Source organism: Pyxicephalus adspersus, chromosome 4 (assembly GCF_032062135.1).
Source record: "Pyxicephalus adspersus chromosome 4, UCB_Pads_2.0, whole genome shotgun sequence".
NCBI classification, from domain to species: Eukaryota; Metazoa; Chordata; class Amphibia; order Anura; family Pyxicephalidae; genus Pyxicephalus; species Pyxicephalus adspersus.
This window is the reverse complement of record NC_092861.1, coordinates 141,552,894-141,568,992: the sequence shown is the minus strand read 5'-3', so window position 1 is coordinate 141,568,992 and position 16,099 is coordinate 141,552,894.

Below are 16,099 nucleotides of genomic sequence, written 5' to 3'. Positions count from 1 at the left end.
ACATTTTCTAGAGCCTGTCTTAGACAATCTGTTCAGCGCACCATTTTATTTAGTGCTAATTGTAGCTTACAGGCTCCCCAGTTGCTACCTTCATTTCATTATGTAAATGTAAGAGCTTATCCAAGCTGACAGATCTATTGTGGTTTATTTAATGACAAGTTATATTTGGATTCGTTGCTGCATATTTGCACTGGGTGTGCTTCATATATATCTACCTAATCCGCTGTGGGATCTGGGCCAGGACGTGTGCAATTAGCAACTCACCAGCATAATGAGAACCCATAAAATCTGTGGGGATTGGGAAAAGTAAAATTCCACCGTGCTGAGTGCAAAGGCAGAATCTGCATATCATTTGTATAGCGTTTGTGTATTTTCATACCTTTCCTATGAGTGTAGGACAGGTGTTCTCTATAGAATGTATGGACATGAGGCTGACCTGAAACAGAACACAGGAAGGCAGGGTATTTTTCAGTGGAATGTCCTGTCTTTTTTTATGTTTTTTCTTATGTAAGAGATCAGTTAGAAATAAATGATCTAAAAGCGTTTTTGTTTTATTGGAACGCAATGGGAGCCAAATTTGTTCATTACCTATGCAGGATCTGTTTCCAGCTTTGCAGGATCTGCTTTTGCGTCATCTAAGACTATGGGCCTGATTTATTAAATCTCTCCACAACTAGAGAGGATACAGTTTTATCTGTAAAGCTGGGTGATCCAGCAAATGGAAAGCAGGCCTGAAGCGAAAAGTTGGCGTAGGGCCTCATGCCAGGGGGAGTAGGGAAGACAGAGATCTAGGGGTTAAAAAAAAAATGCGGGGAAAAAAGTGCGGGAAAATTTGATTTGGTGATTGGTGGGTAGCTGGCTATGGGTGGGGAAAAGAACAGGATTTAAAAAGGGGGACTGAGGGGTGGGGGGCAGATTTTCAAAGTTTCCTGGGGACTGTGCATTCCCACCCTCCCTCCCTAATATTAAGTGGGATTGAGGGGCTATTGTCATGGCAGCTGGGGAGGCGTGTTCTTTTGGGTCCATGAAAGTTAGAGTTGGGGTAATGGAGAATATAGGGGAGATGGGACCCAAAAAGGTTTGGGTTTTGGATGGTAAGGTTTGCCTTGCATGACACTTGTCCCCGAGGCGGCGTATGAGCGGCTGGGGGCCTGGCTGTGGATCGGAGACAACTGGATAATGGAGGAGGATTCGGTGACTTTCATGGACTTATAGGAAGTGTTTTTCCTGTTATACTTGAAATGGTTTGTGATGTTAAAAGGGGGGCTTGTTTTATCATCAAAGAAAAGATATGATGTTAAAAAAGATGGTGTTAATAAAAGGGCTGCTGTGGACAATTTTTTACAACACAAGTGTATTTGTCTTTTATTTGTATAAGGTCAACTTGGGGGTGGAGGAGATACTTGGTGAGTTTAGCAGTGATGGCTTCTTATACTGTACCCTGGTCATGGATTTCTTAAAAGTCATCTGCTATTTGTTAGCAAATGTTTTCAATCCTGGACCAGATCATTTCAAGGTTTGCTGGATCACCCAGATTCACTGATGAAAGTGTATCCTCTCCAGCATTGGAAAGCTTTAATAAATCAGGGCCTATAAGTCTATGAGTCAGGTGACTCATTGAAAACAATGTGCTCCCCTTGTGATTGAACTGTTGGCCCACCTTACCAGCAAATATGTTTGTTACTCATCTGCAGCCATCCACAAACACAGGTACTTATAGGTGAACCATGTGACCTTCTTCCCGGTGCTTGGGTCTAGCCACCAATAGCTTGGCCTGTAATACCCTAACCACTTCCTCAAATCCACAACCCCTTCATCTCTTTGCTGCAGAGGAGAGGAGGAAGGAACTGCAAGGAATCCCTGCTAAATTATTTGGACTGGTTGGAGGGGTGCAAACTTTCTGGAGGTTTATTGGCTAAAGGATCAGGGGTGGCATAGTGAGGAGCAAATTGTGCCACTGCTTGAGGGCCCTGAAGCATCCTCAGCTAACAGGAGCCCTAAGTTAGTTCAATTGGGGTTCTGACTTGCTGTTGGCTATGTCCACCAATTTAAAGGATTATAATAGGCTTAAGTCTGCAAAAAGAATAAAAGTAGGTATGTGCCAGTACTAATTCCAGCTCCGTATTCTGCAGGATAGGCAAGAGCGGCAAGCAGTGAGATATTTTCAGCACAGACTAAATGTAACCTTTATTCCAAATCAATGTATTCTTAGTGACCTGATAGCAAAGCAATTAATGATTTTTCTATATATATATATATATATATATAGGTGAGGAAATGCGAATCACATAAATCTGTCAACATAAACATCTCTGCAGTGACAATTACACTACTGACACAAAGTACCCCAATTATGGTATTTATCCATGACTTCTACACAGTCCAAATATTTCAAGTGATGTTAAATAGCTACTTGGAAATGTTTACAGTTGCACCCCACCTTCAGTAAAACTAGGGCCACCTCATTCACTCCCCTTGTAATTATTGCACTAAAAATGACATCAAGGACAATGCACTGATCTCCTCCCATACCTTTCGTATTAAAGGTTTATATTAAATCCATTCTGCAATCTTCAAGAGTGATGATTCAACTTTTACAATGATGATAATATAAAAGAGGAGGTAATGCATTAATTATCAGAGGTGCTGACTATATGTATGACAGTCGTTGTTTACGGTGACAACATGCTTCCTCTTTTTTTCAGGTAATCTTCCTTGTTGTCACTGTGCCACATGCTTTCTTGATTAACAATATGAAAGGCCACAGTTTCAATAATTAGGTTTAATTCAAATAATCATTATGTGTGAGTGGGACACCATTAAATACACAATAAAATAGATTTAGGGAGTCCCTGTGTGGCTTGCTGTCTCTTTGATTGGTGGATAGCCCTAGTTAGGACGGAGTATGATAGCAGACGTGGGTGCCCTGTGATACAGTTTAATGAAGATCGGAGCAGTGAAAGGGGTTTGATTTATTTGGAGAATCTGCCAATAAATGATTACCAAGTAGTTGATGGTCAGGCAAGAAGGTAGGGCTCCCCTGGGTGTGCTCCTCTTGGGGCTTTATGAATGTGCCCCTTCCATGGACATAAGGAAGGAAAGGTGATGAACCTTAAGTGCCAATAATATTGCTACCATTTAACTACCATAGGACAGGTGACTGTTGAAAGAATGTAATGTTGAGTCTATGGAAGAGAGCAATACAGTAAAAGCTGTTGTTATCAGGGTTTAGGCAGGTTTTGCCTTACCATACAGATATATTAAAATTTCCACCTAATGCAGATCAAATAGGGGTCTGGAGAAATTAAAATACATCTGCTAATGAATTCTGATGGATCTCAGGAACATCTCAAATTGATGTCAAACTGGTGCCATTGATACAAACCAAAGGTCTATTGAAGCAGAAGAGTGGATGATTTAAATGATACCCATATTGTGTGGGCATTTATTCCTTACATGCTATGTAACGAATGACTGTTTGAGAATATACAAACTGAAGACCTAACAAGAGCTGAAGAGAGATGGAGGGTGCAAAGTCCTTCAAGGTTTAGGAGAGGAAGCCAGGGATAGAGAGAACATAGAGAGAGAAGGTCAGTAGCACAGGTGTCAAACACAAGGCTCGCGGGACGAATCCGGCTCGTCCGGGCATTTTATGTGGCCCACAGTCTTCTAAGACTATGAATAAAAAGTTGGGCCAGCGACTTAGCCTATGTTTCAGATTTCGGCCCCTTATGTGATTTGAGTTTGACACCCCTGATCTATAGAACGTGATGGATGGGTGTCCACAGACAGGCAAATATGGAGCACAGGTAAACCTAGTGATATCTAATCCATCATGAACTGTAGAGACATTGGTGAAGGTGATCAATCTGAAGTCTACTGAGAATTCTGTCCTTTAGTGGTAGGGAAAAGTATTCAAGAAAAGAAAGTTTGGTGAAGAACACTGCCAAGGCATGAAGTGTCTATCTGCCACTATGACTGTGGGGTACAAGTGGAGAGCACCCGCTCTGCCCTCATAAACCTACACACCTACACCTCTCTTCCAAGTAGCCACCTTCCGAATTCTTGAACCCTGTGCCCATGTTACAAATGATACAAATATAAAGGAACTGTTTTCTCTGCTAAAGAATTGCAATTCTATGAACATAGACAGAACCAACACTGCAGAAGCAGAAAACAAATATTAAAAATGCACCCAATGGCTGCATAACTTCCCAATTGCACCCAACGGCTGCATGGCTTCCCAATTGCACAATAAATACCAGCATACTCTGCCATGTAGAGGTAGCACTGGACAGTGATGTGCCTTGAAATCCTCCTGCAATATCTAATGGTGGTAATCACTCCTGGCAGGTAGTTTTTTTTTTATTATATGCAATTTTTATACAAGCAATATAATTTTTGTTTTAATGCGGGAGGTGTCATTTATAACAATGGACACTGTAACTCAAAATGCTCACATTTCTTGCAAATGTCAAATCAAAAGGACATCCATACCCTCTCTATACATTGTCTTTTTCTGAAGCCATGGAGACCTGAACCTTGCAGTTAATGTAATGAGTAATGTTCATGTGATTGAGACAAATTAGATGAAAGCCGCAGCATTGTTTAGTGGGTCTGGGCCCATGGGAAGCCTATATAGTGAAGGTCCAGGGTTAATATATTTACATGATCTTGGTCACCTGTATCTCTTTGGAGTTAAATGCCTAATAAGCTGCCCACGTCTCAGAAATGATATATCGCTTTATTAAATGATGGTGGGTGGCAGCATATACAGGGTACGCTCTGTGTACCGCTGCGATCTTAATGACAGACCTGGTAAACAGAATGAGTCATGTATGTGTGGTATTGGCAGGAAAGTTATTTGCAGCATTCTGATTGAGAAGACTCTATTAACCCTCGCATGAGCAAATATTATGTGTGACGCTGAGATACTCAGACCAAGATTAGTAGCAATGCATTAACTTAATAGCATCAGCTTGGCAGATGGGGTTTGCAACTTTAAAGATAGACACAGTATGCATAGGTGGTTTTTTTTATGTTTTTTATTTTTGTCTCTATGTTTGCAAATTCAGATGTTCTCTATTGCAGAAGGGACAGGCGATGATTCTTCTGTAAAAAATACACCTACTTTAAGAACACTTACCTGTGCTTGCTCCAGCACCGGCATCACCATCTTACCTGGTCGTTCTCTGCATTCAAGATTGTGGCCATCCTGATTGGCTAGACTGGATTGACATAACTTTTACACAGGAACGAGGGAATTATTTAAGTTCTGGGACTCAGGGGCATGCCAACATGCACAGCTCAGAGTATATGACGGAAGTTTGCAAACAAGCAGGTAAGTATGTTTTAATGTAAAAGGAATATCATCTATCCCTTCCGCAGTAAACAACCTGCTTGCTCTCAGTTTTCCAGTTTTAATGTATAAGGAACAGGAACTCCCAATCAAGGTTCAATTATTGGACCTGATTTAATAAAGCTCTCCAAGACTGGAGAGGATACACTTTCATCAGTGAAGTTATTTGCTATGTGCTAACAAATGTTTTGAATCCTGGATCAGATCCATTCAAGTTCTGCTAGATCACCCAGCTTCACTGATGGGAGCCAAATTTGCTCATTACCTATGCAGGATCTGCTTCCAGCTTTGCAATGCTACACAACGGTTGTGCTTTACTGCTTCATCTCAGACTATGGGCCTGATTTATTAAAGCTCTGCAAGACTGGAGATGATACAGTTTCATCAGTGAAGCTGGGTGATCAAGCAAACCTGGAATGGATTTCCTAAGAGTAATTTGCAATTTGTTAGCAAATGTTTTCAATCCTGGACCAGATCCATTCCAGTTCTGCTAGATCACCTAGCTTGACTGATGAAAGTGTATATTCTACAGTCTTAAAGAGCTTTAATAAATCAGGCCCAATGTGCCTGATTTATTAAAGCTCTTCAAGACTACAGAGAATACACTTTCATCAGTCAAGCTGGGAGACACAGCAAACATAAAATGGATCTGGTGTAGGGCTGAAAACATTTGCTAACAAATAGCAAATTACTTTTAGGAAATCCATTCCAGGTTTTCTGGATCACCCAGCTTCACTGATGAAAATGTATCCTCTCCAGTCTTGGAGAGCTTTATTAAGGGGCCCAATACATCTGTTAAACATCAATCAGGAATGCTCCACTTTCTTGGTTTGCATTTAATTTGATGCTCATGTCAAACCTAACGTTCAATCTATCAGAAAATATTGATCAGTGTCTGGCCAGAGTTAGAACACCATGAACTCCAGAGCAGCAATTTCACCCGCAGGTGACATGAAAAGTAATGTGGGAGTACGGGGGCACAAATACATTTTACCATCAGGCTCCCATTATTAGTTGTTTTTTAAGGTGGTGCAGGACCACAGAACACATTGGTCTTATTTTCCCAGGTTCAGATTTGGGCTTTAGGAAGATGGGGATACTAATAACAATAGTTGTCTATTTATTAGGGTAACAAGCTGCTAAGGATGGATGTCAGGGTGAAATACAAAGTCAATAAGCAAGCAGGCTGAATTAGTTTAAAGAAAATCAATATAATACACACATTCCAGTTCCTTCTATTTTCCTTCCACTCCAGGCCAGTATTAGAGCCCCATCAATAATACTTGGATATGGCCAACACTTATTCCTTTCCTATATAATGCAGTACTTGTTGTGTGATCCTCTACTGACCAGGCCAATATTAGATGTAGGGCAAGCCTTGCACTATGCAAATCTTGACTTTTAAAAAGTCAGTATCTGAAAGCCGCATACACAATTGCAATTATAGTCGTTGGACTATATATGAACGACTAAGCACTGCACGATGCATGAACGAGTGATGTACATACTGCACCGATCTGCTCTATGGAGAGGGGAGGGGGAAAACGACGGAGCGGCACCCCGCTCTCCCCCTTCACTTGCATTATGATTGTTCGTCACTCATCGTCCGTGGATCCGCCAGGATGGTCGTTCGAACGATGAATGACGCACGCTGTACACACTTCAAAGTCTTGTCCGATATCGGCCCTGATCCGATTATCGGGCAAGAACCATTGGAAGTGTGTACGTAGCTTTATACGTTTCTGGGAAGCTGAGAAAGTAGGAATGGGCAGTTTATGTTGCCTTATATACCATACCTGTTATATTTTACAAAGTCGCCTTCAAAGCAAATATTCATGCTTCACTTGAGCATACGTTTAAGTTAAGCCCCCTTCCCCCTTATCGTATTTAACAGTCAATGCTATTGTGCGGTCATGGGATTTTCATTCTGCTAGAAGCATACTGTATCTTTTATGTCCCTGGTAATACTTTGAGGCTCCCCTGGGAAATTGGTGTCAAATAATTTGCAGGCTCAGCAAGGGGCGCATTCCTGGCTGTTTACATTAATGTTCTAGGTAAAAGATTATCGTTATAATTGTGATGGAATGTGGAATGAAAAGGGTTCATGGGAACTGGGATTAGCTCTTGAATTATCACACTGTGCCAGCTATATGAATTTTTTTTTTTTAATAATAAACTTTTTTTATATTTCTTATGTAACTTACAGTATCTCCCACATAATCACGTTTTATTAGATATATACTATTTTTACCAATCATTTCTATGCTCACAAATTCACTGATTGCTGTATTGCTGGACCCATTACTGTTTTCTGAAATGAAAGTGGGCAAAAGAAGGCAGAATGCGTTCCAAGTCTGTATGAGGCAAGTGCATTTGCATAAACTTGCACAGCAGGACAACAACGCAGCTGGTAACTGCAAGGCAATGCCTTGGTGTTGAAAGCCTACAAAGGGAAGTACTCTTCCCAGCAGAATAAAAAGGATGGGTCACTGGCTAGCACCCTTGCCTCTTCAGTTATGGGTTCTAGGTGCAAAGTCAGCACGGTGGCTCAGTGGTTAGCACTCTGGCCTTTGCAGCGCTGGGTCCCAGGTTCAAATCTTGGCCAGGACACTATTTGCATAGAGTTTGCAGGTTCCCCTCGTGTCTGTGTGGGTTTCCTTCCCCTGTCCCAAAAACATGCAGTAAGGGTAATTGGCTTCCCCTCAAAATTGACCTTAGACTACATTAATGACATATGACTATGGTAGGGACATTAGAGTGTGAGCTCCTTTAAAGGACAGTTAGTGACACGACTATCAACTTTGTATAGGGCTGTGTAATATGATGGTGCTATATAAATACTGTGTAATAATAATAAAGTCTGGCCAGGACAGTGGCTGCAAAGAATTTGCATGTGTTCCCATGGATGTTTCCCCTGGGCAATCCAGTTTCTCCGACACTTCTAAAGTGTAATGAGGTTAGTTAGCTCCCCCAGAAATTGTCCTTGGTATGTCTGGACAATTAGGACAAAACAACAGCTACATAGGGTGTACATGGCTTTCAATGAGTCGACTAGAAAACAAGCCATAAAGTAAAACCATTGTGCATCACTGCAGAGCAGAGCCGGTGTATTTGCATGAACTGTTCCCCAACCATTTCTTCTTAAGGTAAATTCCACGGCCTGACTTAAATGAATAGGTTGTATTGTGCGTTACACAGTGTAATAGAGCACAGGTAGCGACCCCTTAGGTTGGGTACACACATCAGATGATTATCGGCCGATAATTGCTGCAGGGCTAATACCGGATGAGAATCTGGCGTGTGTACAGCGCACGTCCTCCAGCGCAGATCCACAGATGAGTAATGAAAGTGAAGAGGAGAGAGCGCAGTGTACAATCTATGGCGAGTGTGCATGCCCATCATTGTTATGTTATGTCGCCTCATTCCCAAGAAAAAAGTGAGAGCACAGCATGCCCGCCCCACTACACCCCTGGGTGCCGCCCCGTCGTTCGCCTCCTCTCTATTTAGCGTAATGGTGATGTATGTACAGCACTCGCTCATGCACCGTGCAGTTGTTTTTCGTTGGAAATGATTGTGAAAGATCCTTTCCAATGACATCTATTGCACGTGTGTATAACAACTGCAGGAAAATCACTTTTCCATGTATTATGATTACACAATATTTATATAGCACCATCATATTATGCAGCGCTGTGCAAAGTCCATAGTCATGTCACTAGCTGTCCCTCAAAGGAGCTCACAATCTAATGTCCCTACTATAGTCATATGTTGTTAATGTAGTCTAAGGTCTATTTTTAGGGGGAAGCCAATTAACCTAACTGCATGTTTTTTGGGATGTGGGAGGAAACTAGAGAACCCAGAGGAAACCCACAAAGACACGGGGGGAACCTGCAAACTCCATGCAGATAGTGTCCTGGCTGGGATTCGAACCTAGGACTCAGCGCTGCAAAGGCCGGAGCCCATATATACCTAAAACATGGCTGTCTAATGCTAACTCTGTGGGGCCAGGCTCTGCATTTATTTGTACTATTCCCCCTATAGACAGCAGTACATTTGGAAAGGTGTGCTTTACAAATGGTCAAGAAATAAGAAAATCCTGCCCTGTATGTGGCCCTGGACGACTAGAATTGGACACCTATAATCTAAAAACATGTAAAATACATTACTTTCCTAGAACATGTCTGGAGACATCATTAGCCCATGCAGAGATGGTCTGACCATTTCCAGATGTCTTTGGATGTCTCAGCAGAACCTTGACATCTATGAATAAGATATGTAAGCTCCATGTTTTTATTGTTTGAGATGCAACTGTGTATATAGTACATTGGAATATTACAAGCTGCTGCTTTTATGATGTATGAATATAATAGTTATTTTTGCATGAATTTGATTTAAAGCCTCTGGTGCAGGATAACCTTCAGCTGAGATATTGGATATTAGTCCTCTAGATACCAGATGGATGTGACTATAGCACAAAGCACAATTAAGCATGTGGCCTATATACCTTATTGATCAATGTCAGTGGTTGCAGCCTGCAGTATTAAAATTATTCCTCAGGTTGTCTGAGTGTTTATGTCTATGCCATAAAAAAGAGAAAGGAAGCTAGGAGCCAAATGGCAATGTCTATGTACTTGATAAAAAAAATTGAATCCACAATAGGATGATCAATCAATCGTATTTAAAGTTGATTAAAATTATTTTTTTGGCCGGGATGTCAACTGAAAATTGATTAAGTATGTTTTGATTAACTGTAAATTAAATCACCTCCATGATCTATTTTTTAATTAAATGCTATTATTGATCAAATGTTGGACAAGTGGATGGTACAGTAAATATGTGTAGTTGATTGCAATGATTGATTTTGATTGATCATAACTTTGATTGCAATATACCATTGGGGGGGATTATATTAGTATAACTATAGTATGCTAACTTGTGCTCAAGCATGCATGGAGATATAATGGAGGACAGCCAGACAACCCTGACAGCAGCTTTATTTCTCAGTTAACAATAGCACAAGGCTAAAAAAAAAAATCCCACCCAACGGACTGCCGGTTCCCTTGAGAATGATGGGCTGGTTGTACTTTCTGCTACATTAACATGACAGTAGTCCATGGTAGGGCTCAGTCATCTCATGTCTACAGCAACACTCATTACATTTATTTTATCGTGAGCCTTGGGCTGGTACAATGCATCAAAAGATACATTTCATTTGTATATGAAAAAAATGGTAAAACAATCTAAAAATTAACATTTCTCTTATCCCATTATGAAATAACAAGAATCAGCAATTATTTTTGTTACAAAGTAATAAAAAATATGACATTTTTACAAATAAAAATGATCTAATGGGTAAAGATAGAAACAAAGAAAGTTTTTATATACAAGAATGATTTACTGTTAAAAATGTGATTGCCACAGTCATCTTATGATCTACAGAACTACACAGAATGACTTTTGACCTTTTTTACCTAATAAATGAAATATTTATGCACATAAAATGCCAATAGAACAGTGATTTAGGTTATGTACAGACTGGTGGAGAGGTTAAACACTTGTTCAGTTAGTGCTCCAGTTCAGTCTGTTGCTCTTTTACCATTCTGAATTGATCACAATAATAATGGCAGTCCTGGAGGCATCAAATGCCGTTGTGCCATATAGACCAGTAAAGTTGGGGTTACTCCAGCCCTCGAGGGCATGGATCTGCAAACCTTTGAAATTTATTCATTTAAACAGTGAATTTAGTAAGGTGCAATTTACAAAGGGTAAAAAATACTCTTGGTCTGTATTTGGCCCCCAAAGGCTGGAGCTAAATACTCATTTTATAGATGTGTCATTCTCATTGTTGTGGAGATTTATGGACATATGGGCATTATCAAGTGAACTTTTTACAAGCTGGAATTGTGATTCACATATGTCCCACACCATAGCCATAAGAATCACGTGCCATTCCCTTGCATTATTTTTACTGCCTACTAGGTTGCCTTCATGCTCTTTCAAAAGAGTTGAGATTGCAAAGTGAAATCAAGAAAAAAGGGTGCAAAATGCCCAAAAGGCAGGTGAGTGTGATTCTCAAGATCAGTTGAACTGAATAGCAAACCTGTCATGCAAATTTATTTATAAAACAGCTTATTAGTTCACCTTTAATGATTCACCTTTTCCTGTTTACTGGCTTTCATAGAATTTGATCAACTGATTCTGCCAGCATCAGATTTTAAAACTCTACATGGGGATATTCAATTCACAGTATCATCGAGTAATAAAATGTCCAGTGCCACATCTTCTGTCACCAATCAATTGAAGGTGATCACCAATATCCCCTTTAATTGATCATGATCTTTTATGATTGTATTCAATGAATAAGCACTGCACACACAGCGCCATTTTGTTCTATGGTGTAGGGAAGAAAGAAAACGTGTGGGAAGCTTGCTTCTGTGCTCTCCTTCCTTCACTTCTATTGTGGTCGTTCATTGTAGGTCGTTCACAGATCCATCAGGACAGATCCATGAACGACGTTGGCTGACCTCTGTACAAATTCCCACCGGAGACTAGACCAACCGTTCATATTAGGTGAGAATTATATGACGTGTGAACATAGCCTTATTCTGTACAGATAGCTGGGCGTCCAATAAGCCATTTCTTCTAAATTTTCTATTGTATACATTTCACTGTGTTATTAAGCAACAGAGCTCACTGACCTGAACCCATGACATAGGAGCCCAGAAGCACTTTCGCTGGGCATTTTTAAAGTTATCATAAATTCTATAGAAGTAACTTTTCAAGTGAAATACAAATATGCTTAATAACACTAGAGATAAGTAGAGTCTTTATTGACACAAGGTAAGAGGTGACGGCTTTAATTGCAGGCTAAGCAGAGTTTCTACCAGTTTTTCCTGAGTCATTGCTGGAAAGCCGTGTGAATAGTGTCAGGCAGTTTTGTGCCGCTTGCAAAGGCAATCACTGTGTAAAGGGAAGGAAAAAGGAAGGAGAGATTGCATAACTGGGGACTGACGTACACACAACCACTGCCACCCTCTATTCATAGGGCCTCAAAGTTCCAGTATTAAGAAATCACTGCAAAGTCAAGATGTGACGAATCAGATTCAAACGTGCCCTATAAAATGGCAATTGGAATTTTAAATCTGATTGGTTGCTGTTGGCAATAGACATGTTGCATCACATCAAAGAATAAGGCTAGAGACCTAAATATTGTTCATAGCAGCAACCAATCATTTTATTCCATTCATGTCCCCGATGCATTTACAGAAGAATATGATTGGTTGCTAGTGGAAAAAAGAAATAGTGATAATGTGATTCTGTTGCTCAGATGCCTTATTTTATTTGAAGGATAAAACATAATTGGCTGTCATAAGCAACATCTTTATGTTTAACATGAAATTCTAAAATTATCCCTAAGAAAGGAAAGGATTTGAAATGTAATTAACCTTTTCTTAATTAGTTTTGAAGGGAAGTGGAGCTGGAGTCTTTTATTATTACTAGATATGTTAAATCAGAAACCTCCCCAAAAATATGCAACAGATAGAGTTCTTTTGGTAAAAGAGACTTTGGTTACGTTAAGAATGGCGGAGGAACAAATGTTTCCATGCAGCTCCCAGCCATTGGCACCTTTCTTGGTCCTGGAATTTAAATGTTTATAGCAGGCAGCAATGGGCAGTACAGAACCATTCACTCTCACCCCCATTTATTCTGTATGGGTGACCGCAAGTTCAGGGGCTTTAGAAAGCCAAAGCTGCATCACTACTCCATTCTGGAGGACCGTTGCACATGAATGGATTAGCAGGAAAGGTATTTCGGTATTTCTTTTTTTTTTTTGTTTTACCATTATGTGTTTGCATATATGATAGGGTCACTGTATATTGACACATACAGTATTATAACACTACTCTTTTTAAAATCAATTTTATTGATTGATTTTATAGTAGCAGCTAGAGGGGAAACATTTTTACTATATTTTAAGTTTAGAATTACTTTTATTTATAGATGCATAGACTTGCCTTGCTTCAACTTTACCCTTTAATTGTTTGGAGAAATAGAAAAGTCCCGTGTAAACTATAGATCAACGAAGTTGAAACGTACACCACCATCACATGGAATGAAACACATGCTTTATCATACCTAGAGCCTAAAATAGAACATAGGTTTCCTATCATATCAGGTTAACACCTACATCTAGACAGGACCTATTTTGGTAATCCTTAAAGCCTAATGATAGTTTGGGTATCCTAAAACCCTTAGATGTCCCTGAAACACCTCCAGCTGCTATACTCACCCAATCTCCAACATTGTCCCCTGCTCCCTAACCCACCGTTCAAACTCCATTCTTCTTCCCACCACTCCTATTCTGGCTTTAATGACACCCAATGTCTTCCATACCCAGGGTATCAACACTCCACCCCAGACTGAAGGGTAAATGCTGCAGAGAGCATTCCATGGTGTAACATTCAGAATCCACCCATAGCTAAAAGAAAGATAGGGTCAAGAAGGCCTGGACCCGGCCAAAGGCAGCTGTAGAGATTCCCTAAATGTAGGGAGCCTGGTGGGCCTAAAATTGGGCCTGATCCAAGCTTGCAAGACAAATCCCTAAATCTTAGTACAAATTCAAATCATCATAATGAAAATATTTATCATGGTGATAAATGGCACCATGGCCATACTACTGATCACATCAAAAATATTATATGATGGAGTTCATGGTACCTATTTCTAGTAAAACACGTTATCATTTCCCCCAAAAAATGGAGTATACCAGACATCACCATCATTAGAAGTATCACAAGTGGGCTTTAACATGTCTCCTGTTTTGATGTCTTATCTTGAAAGCAAGTTTATTGCACCAGTCATTCAGAAAAGATTTTACAGGCATACACCAAATCTGTATGAAATACCAACAGAACATAGCAAGCAAGGTAATCTTCAAATTGTAGAATCAAATTCAAGCTCCTGTGTTTTGTCTTCAAATCCCCTCACAGCTCATGCCCCACTTACCTTTCTAACCTGATGGAAAAATACTTCCCCAGCCACTCTTTTCATCCCTCCAATGACATACTAATGACTTCCTCACCCATAACCTCCTCGCATGCACGGCTCCTAGACTTTTCTAGAGCTGCCCTGACTCTCTGGAATGGTCTTTTTCGTCCTTTTCGACTTACTACTTTCTGCTCATTTAAAAGAGCACTCAAAATCTCATCTTTTTAACCTCCCTAGCGGTTCATTTCTTTCCAATTTTATATGTCTAAAAGCAGTACATTGTTTTTCACAAAAATAAAGTATAATAAAATTTGAAACACAAAATCATGTAAAAACAATAAATTGAATAAATTAAAAAATCTATATATTTAAAAAAATATATATATTTTTAATTTTTTTAAATTATTTTTTTTTAAAAACTACACATTATACTCATACTATTATATATACTGTAAAATAAATGTTCTTGAAAACAATGTACTGCTTTTACACATAAAAATCCAATGCATTGCATTCAATACAGTTATTTTGTATTGAATGCAATACAAATGGATTTTGAATTTCCCGCCAGCAACGTACACATGCACCGACGTCACCGGGAACTCCGGTGACTCATTGGACGCAGAAGCAGGAAGAAGGAAGAAGAAAGAAGACAGAGATCGCGTCGCTGGACGTCGCGGGATGTTGGCGGATCAGGTAAGCGCTGTATTTATTAATCTTCCCATAGGTTTACCTACCCCGAGTGTGACTCGGGTTACAACTTTTAGCAACTTTTTTCTACCCCGAGTCACACTTGGGGTTACTTCTAGGGAGGTTAAACTTTTCTATCCATCTTCTTCTGTCTCTTAAACCCTCACTACTTACCCACCATTAGATATCCTCCCTCCTATTGTGTGATACTTCCCCCACCTCCTAGATTGTAAGCACTTTGGGGCAGGGTCCTCTCCTCCTCCTGTGTCACTGTCTGTCATTTGCAACCCCTATTTATGTACAGTGCTGTGTAATATGTTGGCTCTATATTATTACTGTTTAGGAATATTAATAATAACAAAAACAACATAAAAAAGATATCCATAGAAAAAAAACTGCAATTTGCTTTATAGGGTTAACAATTACAGCTATTTATATGAAAGGTGCAGTGCTGTCTCCCTGGGGGCCAGATCCCAAAGTTGATACAGAAGCTTAGGGGCTCCCTAATGGCTGCCAGCTGCTGTCTCGTCATCTCCTCTGCCGTCTTGAAAACCATTGTATTTTTCAATCTTATTCAGGTAAATTAGGACAAAAGAAAATGGTGAAGTTACCTTGCTCACCAATCAAATTTTAGGTTGTAATTTTGTACCCAAAAAATTAGGAGCCCCTTCACACCTGTGTGCATGTTGATGTAAACTTTCTTGGCCATGACTATTCTGTTCCAATGGGCCCTTATTGTACATTCAGGGGCCAAAAGCATACTAGGAAATTAATAAAAACTGTTCAGACCATGTCATATCATTGTTGGGACTTTGTGTTTCTCCATACAATGCAGGCTCATCATGGCCTGTGGGAAGGGACAAAGGGTGCTGTACATGGCTTTCTGAAAACAAGAAGCTGTAGTAATGCACACATTTAATGATCAACCTCCATAACTGATATCTAAAGACTGAAAGGGTGAAATTAGACTGTACACACGTCAGATAATTCTCGTCCAATAATCGCCTCAGGGCTGCTATCAGACGAGAATCTGGCGCGTGCACAGCACTCGTCGTCCATCAT